This window comes from Entelurus aequoreus, linkage group LG20 (assembly GCF_033978785.1).
Source record: "Entelurus aequoreus isolate RoL-2023_Sb linkage group LG20, RoL_Eaeq_v1.1, whole genome shotgun sequence".
Taxonomy (NCBI): domain Eukaryota; kingdom Metazoa; phylum Chordata; class Actinopteri; order Syngnathiformes; family Syngnathidae; genus Entelurus; species Entelurus aequoreus.
Window position 1 is genome coordinate 40,205,647 of NC_084750.1, and position 13,520 is coordinate 40,219,166.

General features: G+C 38.5%; 1 long non-coding RNA gene across 2 annotated transcripts in view; it reads left to right on the forward strand.

Moving 5' to 3' along the window:
* Positions 1–13,520, forward strand: part of LOC133636272 (uncharacterized) — a 280,725-nt gene that overhangs the window by 3,069 nt on the left and 264,136 nt on the right. The window lies entirely within an intron of this gene.

A 13,520-nucleotide genomic window follows, 5' to 3' on the forward strand; every position in this document is an offset into this window, starting at 1 on the left:
TGGTTGTCAAATCCGACTTAGGGGCGGCGGCGTTGCGGGGGATCGGGCCGTGTGTAGACCTCGCGGTGCACGGAGGGTGGGGGTTCCACGCGGATTCCGCATTTTGAGATGAGTCATTCTTTGATCGTGAGATGTCAGGGAATTATTCCGAGTGAAATGTATGAAATGTTTCCGTTCGTGATCAATGGGTGAGAAACAAATCTGAGTCTCTAAGCCAGGGGTCACCCACCTTTTTGAAACCAAGAGCTACTTCTTGGGTACTGATTAATGCGAAGGGCTACCAGTTTGATACACACTTAAATAAATTGCCAGAAATAGCCAATTTGCTCTATTTACCTGAAACTCTATGTTATTATTAATAATTAATTATATTTACACTTAATTGAACGGTTTAAAAGAGGAGAAAACCCGAAAAAAATGACAATTACATTTTGAAACATAGTTTATCTTCAATTTCGACTCTTTAAAATTCAAAATTCAACTAAAAAAAAGAAGAGAAAAACTTAAAAAAAGAATTTATGGAACATCATTAGTAATTTTCCCTGATTAAGATTAATTTTAGAATTTTGATGACATGTTTTAAATAGGTTTAAAATCCAATCTACACTTTGTTAGAATATATAACAAATTGGACCAAGCTATATTTCTAACAAAGACAAATCATTATTTCTTCTAGATTTTCCAGAACAACATTTTTAAAAGAAATTCAAAAGACTTTGAAATAAGATTTAAATTCGATTCTACAGATTTTCTAGATTTGCCAGAATATTTTTTTTGAATTTTAATCATAATAAGTTTGAAGAAATATTTCACAAATATTCTTCATCGAAAAAACAGAAGCTAAAATGAAGAATTTAATTAAAATGTATTTATTATTCTTTACAATAAAAAAAATAAATGTACTTGAACATTGATTTAAATTGTCAGGAAAGAAGAGGAAGGAATTTAAAAGGTAAAAAGGTATATGTGTTTAAAAATCCTAAAATCATTTTTAATGTTGTATTTTTTCTCTAAAATTGTCTTTCTGAAAGTTATAAGAAGCAAAGTAAAAAAAATAATGAATTTATTTAAACAAGTGAAGACCAAGTCTTTAAAATATTTTCTTGGATTTTCAAATTCTATTTGAGTTTTGTCTCTCTTAGAATTAAAAATATCGGGCAAAGCGAGACCAGCTTGCTAGTAAATAAATAAAATTAAAAAAAATAGAGGCAGCTCACTGGTAAGTGCTGCTATTTGAGCTATTTTTAGAACAGGCCAGCAGGCGACTCATCTGGTCCTTACGGGCTACCTGGTGCCCGCGGGCACCGCGTTGGTGACCCCTGCTCTAAGCTGAGGATATTGATTTTAAAGCTGCTTGATTGATGCATTTAGCACTTTATCATTCAATATATGCATAAAGTAGATTTTTCACCGGAAGTGTCCATGTCTTATACAAAACCCAAAACCAGTGAAGTTGGCACGTTGTGTAATTTGTAACTAAAAACAGAATAGAATGATTTGCAAATATATACTATATTTAATTGAATAGACTACAAAGACAAGATATTTAATGTTCTAACTAAAAAACTTTTTTTTTTGGCTAATAATCATTAACTTAGATTTTAATGGCAGCAACACATTGCAACAAAGTTGTCACAGGGGCATTTTTACCACTGTGTTACATGGCCTTTCCTTTTAACAACACTCAGTAAACGTTTGGGAACTGAGGAGACACATTTTTGAAGCTTTTTAGGTGGAATTCTTTCCCATTCTTGCTTGATGTACAGCTTAAGTTGTTCAACAGTCCGGGGGTCTCCGTTGTGGTATTTTAGGCTTCATAATGCGCCACACATTTTCAATGGGAGACATGTCTGGACTACAGGCAGGCCAGTCTAGTACCCGCACTCTTTTACTGTGTTGCTCTAAAACTTGTATGTACCTTTCAGCATTAATGGTGCCTTCACAGATGTGTAAGTTACCCATGTCTTGGGCACTAATACACCCCCATACCATCACACATGCTGGCTTTTCAACTTTGCGCCTATAACAATCCGGATGGTTCTTTTCCTCTTTGGTCCGGAGGACACGACGTCCACAGTTTCCAAAAACATATTTCGAAATGTGGACTCGTCAGACCACAAAGCAATTTACACTTTGCATAAGTCCATTGGGCCCAGTGAAGCCAGCGGCATTTCTGGGTGTTGTTGATAAATGGCTTTCGCTTTGCATAGTAGAGTTTTAACTTGCACTTACAGATGTAGCGACCAGCTGTAGTTACTGACAGTGCTTTTCTGAAGTGTTCCTGAGCCAATGTGGTGATATCCTTTACACACTAATGTTGTTTTTTGATGCAGTACCGCCTGAGGGATCCAAGGTCACGGGCATTCAATGTCACGTGCAGTGACGGAGATGGTGAAATCCCAAAAATCCTTGCAATAGCTCGTTGAGAAATGTTGTCCTTAAACTGTTTTTAAACAATTTGCTCACATATTTGTTGACAAAGTGGTGACCCTCGCCCCATCCTTGTTTGTGAATGACTGAGCATTTCACGGAAGCTGCTTTTATACCCAATCATGGCACCCACCTGTTCCCAATTAGCCCGTCCACCTGTGGGATGTTCCAAATAAGTGTTTGATGAGCATTCCTCAACTTCCTCAGTCTTTTTTGCCGCTCGTGCCAGCTTTTTTGAAACATGTGGCAGGCATTCCAAATGAGCTAATATATGCAAAAATTAAAGTTTTCAAGTTTGAACATTAAATATCTTGTCTTTGCAGTCTATTCAATTGAATATAAGTTGAAAAGGATTTGCAAATCATTGTATTCTGTTTTTATTTACCATTTACACAACGTGCCAACTTCACTGGTTTTGGGTTTAGTATTTCAATTAGTAAAATGGATCTGGTACTTCATTATTACAGTGATTCTCTCACTGTGGTACCCAGGCTCCATCTCGTGGTAAGCCAAATAATAACTTATTGTAAATTCCGGACTATAGGCCGCTACTTTTTTCCTACGCTTTTTTACCCTGAGGCTTAAAAAACCTTGCAAAAAATGTATGCATTTTTCTTCACCGAAGAACATAATGCAAATAGTTTAAAAAAAAAAATGTGCAAAGGACACTGAAAAGGTGTGTTATTGTTTGTGATGTGGCGCCATCTTTTGGACGAGGTTGCTCACTGCAGGTGCCGCAGTGCCCATCTGTTTAGAGCTTTTAACCGGTGGTACAAGTGCCGTTCTGTCTTCTGATCGTCCGCAGTGTTGCTTCATTCATCACTCCAAGGAACATTTGTCACTTTTACAATATAACTACAACAATTCTTACTTACTAAACCGTCCCACGTGTGATGTCTGTAGGAGTGTTTTCATGCATATCAGTACTTGTTATTGTGAAATAATGACGCTTGTGTCGTTAGCATTAGCTAATATGCTAAGTAGAGATGTCCGATAATGGCTTTTTTGCCGATATTCCGATATTGTCCATCTTTAAATTACCGATTCCGATATCAACCGATACCGATATATACAGTCGTGGAATTAACACATTTGTATGCCTAATTTTGTTGTGATGCCCCGCTGGATGCATTAAACAATGTAACAAGGTTTTCCAAAATAAATCAACTCAAGTTATGGAAAAAAAATGCCAACATGGCACTGCCATATTTATTATTGAAGTCACAAAGTGCATTATTTTTTTTAACATGCCTCAAAACAGCAGCTTGGAATTTGGGACATGCTCTCCATGAGAGAGCATGAGGAGGTTGAGGTGGGCGGGGTTAAGGGGGTGTGTTATTGTAGCGTCCCGGAAGAGTTAGTGCTGCAAGGGGTTCTGGGTATTTGTTCTGTTGTGTTTATGTTGTGTTACGGTGCGGATGTTCTCCCGAAATGTGTTTGTCATTCTTGTTTGGTGTGGATTCACAGTGTGGTGCATATTTGTAACAGTGTTAAAGTTGTTTATACGACCACCCTCAGTGTGACCTGTATGGCTGTTGACCAACTATGCCTTGCATTCACTTGTGTGTGTGAAAAGCCGTAGATATTGGGCCGGCACGCAAAGGCAGTGCCTTTAAGGTTTATTGGCGCTCTGTACTTTTCCCTACGTCCGTGTACCACTCCGTACAGCGGCGTTTTAAAAAGTCATGAATTTTACTTTTTGAAACAGATACAGATAATTTCCGATATTACATTTTAAAGCATTTATCGGCCGATTATCGGACATCTCTAATGCTAACACATTTATGAGTGTCTGTGTAAGTATTTTTTTTACTTACAACGGCATTATTTTTGTATCATTCCAGTTCCACAAATTCTTCAGTAAATTCACCAAAACGTCACCGTGGAGTTATTGAGTCAGTTTAGCTGATTGGAGAGCTAGCTTCCGCAGCTAGTGGGTCCATGACGATGACTTGTGTTTTGTTTGATCAGCCGTTGTACTGCCGTGTTACAGGCGCCGTTTGGAAACAATTATGTAAATAAACATTTACATAAGCTTTCTTTGCAAATAACCTTGCAATATATTTTATCTGCAGCTTAGTCCAATGCGGCTAATGTATGGATTTGTTGTTGTTTCTTTAAAAATATACTGGGTGAGGCTTATACAGTGGTGCGCTCTATGGTCCCAAAAATATGGTAATTAAATATTCAAACTGTGTTGTTACAGTGGCCAAAAATATATATATTTAAAAAAAAAATAAAACCTCTGCCTTGTTTTTCATGAATACATAGGCCAGGGGTGTCCAAACTTTTTCCACTGAGGGCCGCACACTGAAAAATCGAAGCAGGCGGGGGCCATTTTGATATTTTTTTATTTTAAAAACCAATACAATATATGTATAAACAATATACATTTAGGCCTCCACTCAGGCTTGAAAATATAAAAAATGTGTCATTATTCAGTATTATTATTTTTATTATTATTCAAGTTTTAAATCCATGGATCAACATTAGGTCTATCTGTCAATATAACGTTTTTAAATATTTAAGTCGTATGCTCTTTTCTCAAAGAAAACCCTGTTTTTTTTTTATGGAAAAAACACAAAATATGCAATATTTTCACCCAAAAACATTTTTAAGTGGAATATTTGAGATTATATAATAATTATACCTTAAAAAGGTCAATAACTCACAACACCATTGATTTTAATTCATTATTATTTTTTGAGCGATGACACTTAAAAAACAAATCACACAAAAATTATTGGGGAACCAAAAGGGTCCTACTCATTAAAGTGTTAAAAAATAAATTATACATTTTTTTTTACTGTTTACTTTTAACACAATAATCTCGAGATCAACTTCGATCTATCCGTCAATTATACGTTGTATTGTTGTTTATGTTTTTTGTTTGTTCGTTTTAGGCCCTTCTTTAAAAAAAAAAAAAAAAGACAGCTCAATTTTTTATATGGCAAACACAAAATATGTAACATTTTTCTCCAAAAAATATCTCAAAGTGCAATATTTAATGTGACGTAATTGGAGCCTTGGATAGGTCAATAATTCATAATAACATTGATTTATTTTTTTTAAAGAAAGAAACAGCCTGCATGGCAGCTTTGTGTTATTAGAGTAAACATTGCAACATTTTCTTGTTACATTTCACCTGTTTGGTCTTTCATACCACTTTTTATGTTGTTAATTTTTTTAATCGTATTTTAAAATGGGCCGTGGGGCCGTTAAAAAATGAACTGCGGGCCGCAAATGGCCCCCGGGCCGCAGTTTGGACACCCCTGACATAGGTGTACAACTATTTTAATGTTGGTCATTATAGTATATATCTCCATGCTAATATATACCCAATACGGTATGGGAACCTTTGCCCATGAGACCCCCTTTCAAAGCCGGCTTCATAGCAGAGCAATTCCCAGGTATTCTACATTTGTATGCACGCAGACTCCTGCATGGCTTTCATAAGCCAGCTGGACCAGACTCTTCAAAACCCGCCTACACAAATGCTCATGAGCTCCACCTCCATCCATGTTGTGCGTATTTACTAATGATACTCCATTGTATGACCATTTTTTCCCCCGAGATTGCCAAGATACCTGTGGCGTTGGGGGGGGCGTCGTCTAATTTGCTATAATGCGTATATTTTCTTTAAAAAGGCAAACTAAAATGATGTACACACTAGTAAAGTATTAGTATTCTGGAGTTGGAAAATTACCATGGATCACTTCAGTTCAGTTTATTTGTTTATATAGCACATTTAAAAACAACAAAGTGCTGTACAGACTAAAGTTGTCCTGATACTAATATTTTGGTAGCGGTACCAAAATGATTTTCAATACTTTTCGGTACTTTTCTAAATAAAGGGTAGCACAAAAAAATGGCATTATTGGCTTTATTTTAGCAAAAAAATCTTAGGGTACATTAAACATATGTTTCTTATTGCAAGTTTGTCCTTAAATAAAATAGTGAACATGCTAGAAAATTGGTCTTTTAGTAGTAAGTAAACAAGCAAAGGCTCCTAATTAGTCTGCTGACTTATGCAGTAACATATTGTGTCATTTATACACCTATTATTTTGTCAACATTATGAAGGACAAGCTGTAAAAAATGAATTGCTAATCCACTCCATTTACTGTTAATATCTGCTTACTTTCTCTTTTAACATGTTCTATCTACACTTCTGTTCAAATGTAATAATCACTTATTCTGCTCTTGTTTGGATACTTTACATTAGTTTTGGATGATACCACAAATTTAGGTATCGATCCGATACCAAGTAGTTACAGGATCATACATTGGTCATATTTAAAGTCCTCATGTGTCCAGGGACATATTTCCTGACTTTATAAACATACTATGATTTTTTTTTTTAAAGAACAAAGATTGTGTGACGATAGCAAATATCGATGTAATCATAGTTGTATTGACTAGATATGATATTGTACTTGGTATCATTACAGTGGATGTTAGGTGTAGATCCACCCATGGCATTTGTTTGCATTCAGGAGCGCTATCCTCCTGCAGGGATGATACTTGTAAGAAACATACTTTATTTGTCACCATGGAGATGACGATTAGTAATTTAGAAGTTGCTAAAACGGAGCGGTATAGCTCGGTTGGCAGAGTGCCCGTGCCAGCAACTTGAGGGTTCCTGGTTCGATCCCTGCTTCTGCCCATCCTAGTCATTGCCGATGTGTCCTTGGGCAAGACACTTTACCCACCTGCTCCCAGTGCCACCCACACTGGTTTAAATGTAACTTAGATATTGGGTTTCACAATGTAAAGCGCTTTGAGTCACTAGAGAAAAAGCGCTATATAAATATAATTCACAAAACACTGCGGATGGATGTTAGTCGCTAGCTAGCCATGTTTCAAATCACCTCTTCCAGAGGGTGTTTCAGTGTTATAACTTCACCTTTATCTTTACTTTTTAGGCCAAAATGCGTCCATTCTTCCTTTTCTGTCTACACACCGTGTCTGCTTGTAAGTACTCTGTGATTGTGCGCTGCCGAACATGCTCGTCTGCTCGTAAAACCAGCAATGTCATGACGTGACGATGCACCGTCAGAAAAAAAAATGGGGAACCAGTACTTTTCAAACGGAGTAAAGTATCGTTTTTGATTCATTAGTACCGCGATACTATACTAGTACCGGTATACCGTACAACTCTAGTACATACATTTAAAACAAATGTTAATTGGTATGAACATATTATTCGTACATAATATGATTTTGCTCTATTTTTCAATTGTTGCTGCTTGTTGTACTTTGTTCAGTATTTTTCAAGACTTCTCTACTCCTTTTAGTCACTTTTTCTTTATTGAAAACGACTAGCAACACATCAAAAAAAAAAAATCCTGGTGTTATAGTGGACTGTACTCGGCTTTAAAGACTCTTCTGTCGCTCCACGCGAGATGCAGAGAGCCTAACGTCACTTTCTCTCTAAGAGCCGCCACTGTCCTCTTACATTTTGGATGTATTAACCCTTGTGTGGTGTTCGGGTCTGTGGGACCCGTTTTATTTTTTTATTAGAAGAAAAATGATACAATTAATTCATTTTTCAAACTGAGACTCACTGACTTTGGCTCATTTTCTGTGAAGAACATATATCAGAATACATATTTAATGACCACACACCATACTCCCCCCTACACATTTCTATTACATATAAGATGTCCGGGTCCACTGGACCCGGGGCTAATAGAAGTGTGGAAATTGATGTTCTGTGTAACACACACACACACACACACACACACACACACACACACACACACACACACACACACACACACACACACACACACACACACACACACACACACACACACACACACACACACACAAACAGCAGGCCTAGACAGGAGGAGGACAGGGTGTATGTGCACAGAACATCAGTGGGTCAAATGTGCGAGAAAATGAGAGCAGACAGTGTTGACAAACACTTATTTTCGGACGTGTGTGATGTAAGGTAAACATCTGTTCAGTATTTTAACATAAAAGTGTTTTCACCGGCCGAATGTACGGTGCATCACTAGTCAATAGTGCACAAATAATCAGCTATATATATCCATTCATACTGTGGCAACCTGCTACTGTAAATGCGTATGATCCTGTGTTATGATGTTCATTTTTCCTATAGTCTTGAACACAGCGTGTTGTTGGAGAATGAGAAGTGTCTGGGGAAGCACAAAGGCAGACGTGTGTGCACGGGAAAGAACGTGTTGGAATTTGGCCTGTTAGCATAATATTGGCAATAAAAGTTAAAAAGAGCTTCAGATTTTATATGGCTTCTTCTGGAGACTTTTACGTTAAAATACTGAACAGATGTTTACTGGGATAAGGTAAACATCTGTTCAGTATTTTAACATAACAGTGTTTGATTGTGAGGCATTTAAAGCCACAAAATGCAATGGGTCCATCAGACCCACAAATGCTGGCTGAGTAACAACAATATGAACGTTGCACGGAAAATTTCTCTGCCAGTTTCTGCATCCCACAGGGATTCTTCTTTTGTGTTTCTGCACCTGCGGTTCCCACTGTCTGCTCTCATTTTCTCGCACATTTGACCCTCTGATATTCTGTGTACCTACACTATGTCCTCCTCCTGTCTAGGCCTGCTGTGTGTGTGTGTGTGTGTGTGTGTGTGTGTGTGTGTGTGTGTGTGTGTGTGTGTGTGTGTGTGTGTGTGTGTGTGTGTGTGTGTGACCCGAACATCTTATATATAATATAAATGTGTGTGTGTGGGGGGGTGTATGGTGTGTGGTCATTAAATATGTATTCTGATATGTTTTTCACAGAAAATGAGCCAGAGTCAGTGAGTCTCAGTTTGAGGAAATTAATTTATTGTATCATTTTTCTTTTAATAAAAAACGAAAACGGGTCCCACAGACCCGAACACCACACAAGGTGTGTTTACAGTACAGTTTGTCATTTACTTCAATTTCAGGAAATCTCACACAAAAATCTGTATATGTATTCTTTCACGGGAAAAATATATCGAGATATATATCGAATATCGAGTTTAAGTAAAAATATATCGAGATCGGCCTTCCGCCCGATTGTAGCTGAAGGGAATAAGCGGTAGAAAATGGATGGATGGATGGATATCGAGATATACGTTTTCGTCCACATCGCCCAGCCGGTTAATATTTTGCTGTGGCGGTGTGTCACGATCGAGTACATTAAGGGGAAACCCTGCTCATTTGTATTGGCAGCGATTGAGACACAGCCATGTTATTTATTTTACGTGGAAATAATATGTTTCTATTTTATTTATGTTATGTAATTATGTGCTACTTAAACCGTTTATTTTCTGTGCTGTTAATATCCATCTTGACTAACTGGCTTAATAAAAGTGCCACTGACTGTTTACAGTGCACTTGTCATTCACTTCAATTTCACTGAATCTCGGTTAAAAAATTAATATCAATATATGTATACTTTCACCGGAAAATATATCGAGATATATATATCGAGTTTAAGTAGAAATATATTGAGATACACTACCGTTCAAAAGTTTGGGGTCACATTGAAATGTCCTTATTTTTGAAGGAAGATAACTTTAAACTAGTCTTAACTTTAAAGAAATACACCCTATACATTGCTAATGTGGTAAATGACTATTCTAGCTGCAAATGTCTGGTTTTTGCTGCAATATCTACATAGGTGTATAGAGGCCCATTTCCAGCAACTATCACTCCAGTGTTCTAATGGTACAATGTGTTTGCTCATTGGCTCAGAAGGCTAATTGATGATTAGAAACCCCTTGTGCAATCATGTTCACACATCTGAAAACAGTTTAGCTCGTTACAAAAGCTACAAAACTGACCTTCCTTTGAGCAGATTGAGTTTCTGGAGCATCACATTTGTGGGGTCAATTAAACGCTCAAAATGGCCAGAAAAAGAGAACTTTCATCTGAAACTCGACAGTCTATTCTTGTTCTTAGAAATGAAGGCTATTCCACGAAATTGTTTGGGTGACCCCAAACTTTTGAACGGTAGTGTATACGTTTTTGTCCACATCGCCCAGCCCTTGTGCCGGTTAATATTTTGCTGTGGCGGTGTGTCACGATCCAATACATTAAAGGCCTACTGAAAGCCACTACTACCGACCACGCAGTCTGATAGTTTATATATCAATGATGAAATCTTAACATTGCAACACATGCCAACACGGCCGGGTTAACTTATAAAGTGCAATTTTAAATTTCCCGGGGAAATTCCGGTTGAAAACGTCTATGTATGATGACGTTTGCGCGTGACGTCAATGGTTGAAACGGAAGTATTTGGACACATTGTATCCAATACAAAAAGCTCTGTTTTCATCGCATAATTCCACAGTATTCTGGACATCTGTGTTGGTGAATCTTTTGCAATTTGTTTAATGAACAATGAAGACTGCAAAGAAGAAATCTGTAGGTGGGATTGGTGTATTAGCGGCTGGCTGCAGCAACACAACCAGGAGGACTTTGAGTTGGATAGCATACGCGCTATCCGACGCTAGCCACCGACCGCATCGATGATCGGGTGAAGTCCTTCGTCGCGCCGTCGATCGCTGGAACGCAGGTGAGCACGGGTGTTGATGAGCAGATGAACGCTGGCGTAGATGGAGCGCTAATGTTTTTATCATAGCTCTGACGAGGTCCCGTAGCTAAGTTAGCTTCAATGGCGTCGTTAGCAACAGCATTGCTAGGCTTCGACAGGCGGCACAGCATTAACCGTGTAGTTACAGGTCCAGTGTTTGGTTCGGTGTCTCCTGATAGTAGTATTGTTGATCTTCTGTCTATCCTTCCAGTCAGAGGCTTATTTATTTTGTTTCTATCTGCATTTAAGCACGATGCTATCACGTTAGCTCCGTAGCTAAAGTGCTTCGCCGATGTATTGTCGTGGAGATAAAAGTCACTGTGAATGTCCATTTCGCGTTCTCGACTCTCATTTTCAAGAGGATATAGTATCCGAGGTGGTTTAAAATACAAATCCGTGATCCACAATAGAAAAAGGAGAAAGTGTGGAATCCAATGAGCCAGCTTGTACCTAAGTTACGGTCAGAGCGAAAAAAGATACGTCCTGCACTGCACTCTAGTCCCTCACTCTCACGTTCCTCATCCACGAATCTTTCATCCTGGCTCAAATTAATGGGGTAATCGTCGCTTTCTCGGTCCGAATCTCTCTCGCTGCTGGTGTAAACAATGGGGAAATGTGAGGAGCCTTTCAACCTGCGACGTCACGCTACTTCCGGTACAGGCAAGGCTTTTTTTTATCAGCGACCAAAAGTTGCGAACTTTATCATCGATGTTCTCTACTAAATCCTTTCAGCAAAAATATGGTAATATTGCGAAATGATCAAGTATGACACATAGAATGGATCTGCTATCCCCGTTTAAATTTAAAAAAAATAATTTCAGTAGGCCTATAAGGGGAAACCCCGCTCATTTGTATTGGCAGCGCTTGAGACACTCATTTGTGTGTTGATGCTGCACACCGACTTTTCCAAGTGGTGTACATGCTACAGTACGCTACTTTGAGAATACATAACGGTTGCAACAGCACAGTCCAGTAAGTATTTCATGCAAAAGAGAACAAATTCCAAGCACACGGCCAAAAACAGACCGGGCTCTCGGCGCCAGTTTCGGCTGAACGGCAGCACCTCTGCATGGAGAATTTTCTGTGCCATGCATGCAATTTACATAGTGAAGTGTTTGTGAGGGCTGCCTGCAAAATGCATATCAGTTTGAATGGCTGCTGCCAAAAGAGAAAGAACGCCAAAAACATTCAATTTGCATGAGATCATCTTAAATATTTGCGTGAAACCAGGAGCTTGACTTTAGCGTACGTGTCATAAAACCAAGTTAGTTTTTTTTTCCAAAATGTAACATCCTAAAGCCTCCATAATTACTGAAAGCTCTGTGTGCGGTACTTTTTCTTTGTGTGTGTGTGTGTGTGTGTGTGTGTGTGTGTGTGTGTGTGTGTGTGTGTGTGTGTGTGTGTGTGTGTGTGTGTGTGTGTGTGTGTGTGTGTGTGTGTGTGTGTGTGTGTGTGTGTGTGTGTGTGCAAACCCCGCAAGCAGTGATGCGTGTAAAGTATTTAGAGACAGGGAAGGGGAAAAACAAAACATGCATTGATAATTTATTACCTCCAAGAGTCATGTACAGCCCAGAAAAAGGACACAATTGACATGAATCTGGAGATGAAAACAATAGCGCACTATGAATCTGCATAATACCTTTTCCTGCGATGCAAAAACTGTCCTTGTTGTGGTTGCAAGCCATGACATGAAATGTTGTGGCTTTAAATTTAATCAGCGCTTGGTTTCATGCTTCCCTTTTTTTTTTTTTTTTGTTCCATTATTTAGAGCGGCTAACAGACGGGTGAGGACATTTCATTAGGTACACCTGAGCAACATAATATCACTTGTTAGTTTCTTTCCCACATGCATACAATCACAAAATGATACATCGCACACGTCCGAAAAGGAGTGTTTGTCAACACTGTCTGCTCTCATTTTCTCGCACATTTGACCCTCTGATGTTCTGTGTACCTACACTCTGTCCTCCTCCTGTCTAGGCCTGCTGTGTGTGTGTGTGTGGGACCCGTTTTAATTTTTCATTAAAAGAAAAATGATACAATTAATTAATTTTTCAAACTGAGACTCACTGACTTAAGCTCATTTTCTGTGAAGAAGATATATCAGAATACATATTTAATGACCACACACCATACACCCCCCCTACACATTTCTATTACATATAAGATGCCTGGGTCCACTGGACCCAGGGCTAATAGAAGTGTGGAAATTGATGTTCTGTGTACCACACACACAAACACACACACACACACACAGCAGGCCTAGACAGGAGGAGGACAGAGTGTAGGTACACAGAACATCAGAGGGTCAAATGTGCGAGAAAATGAGATCAGACAGTGTTGACAAACAATGTTACAACCTTGTGTGAGAACCGCAAGTGCAGAAACACAAAAGAAAAATCCCTGTGGGATGCAGAAACTGGCAGATAAATTTTCCATGCAACGTTCATATTGTTGTTACTCAGCCAGCGTTTGTGGGTCTGATGGACCCGTTGCATTTGTGGTTTTTAATGCCT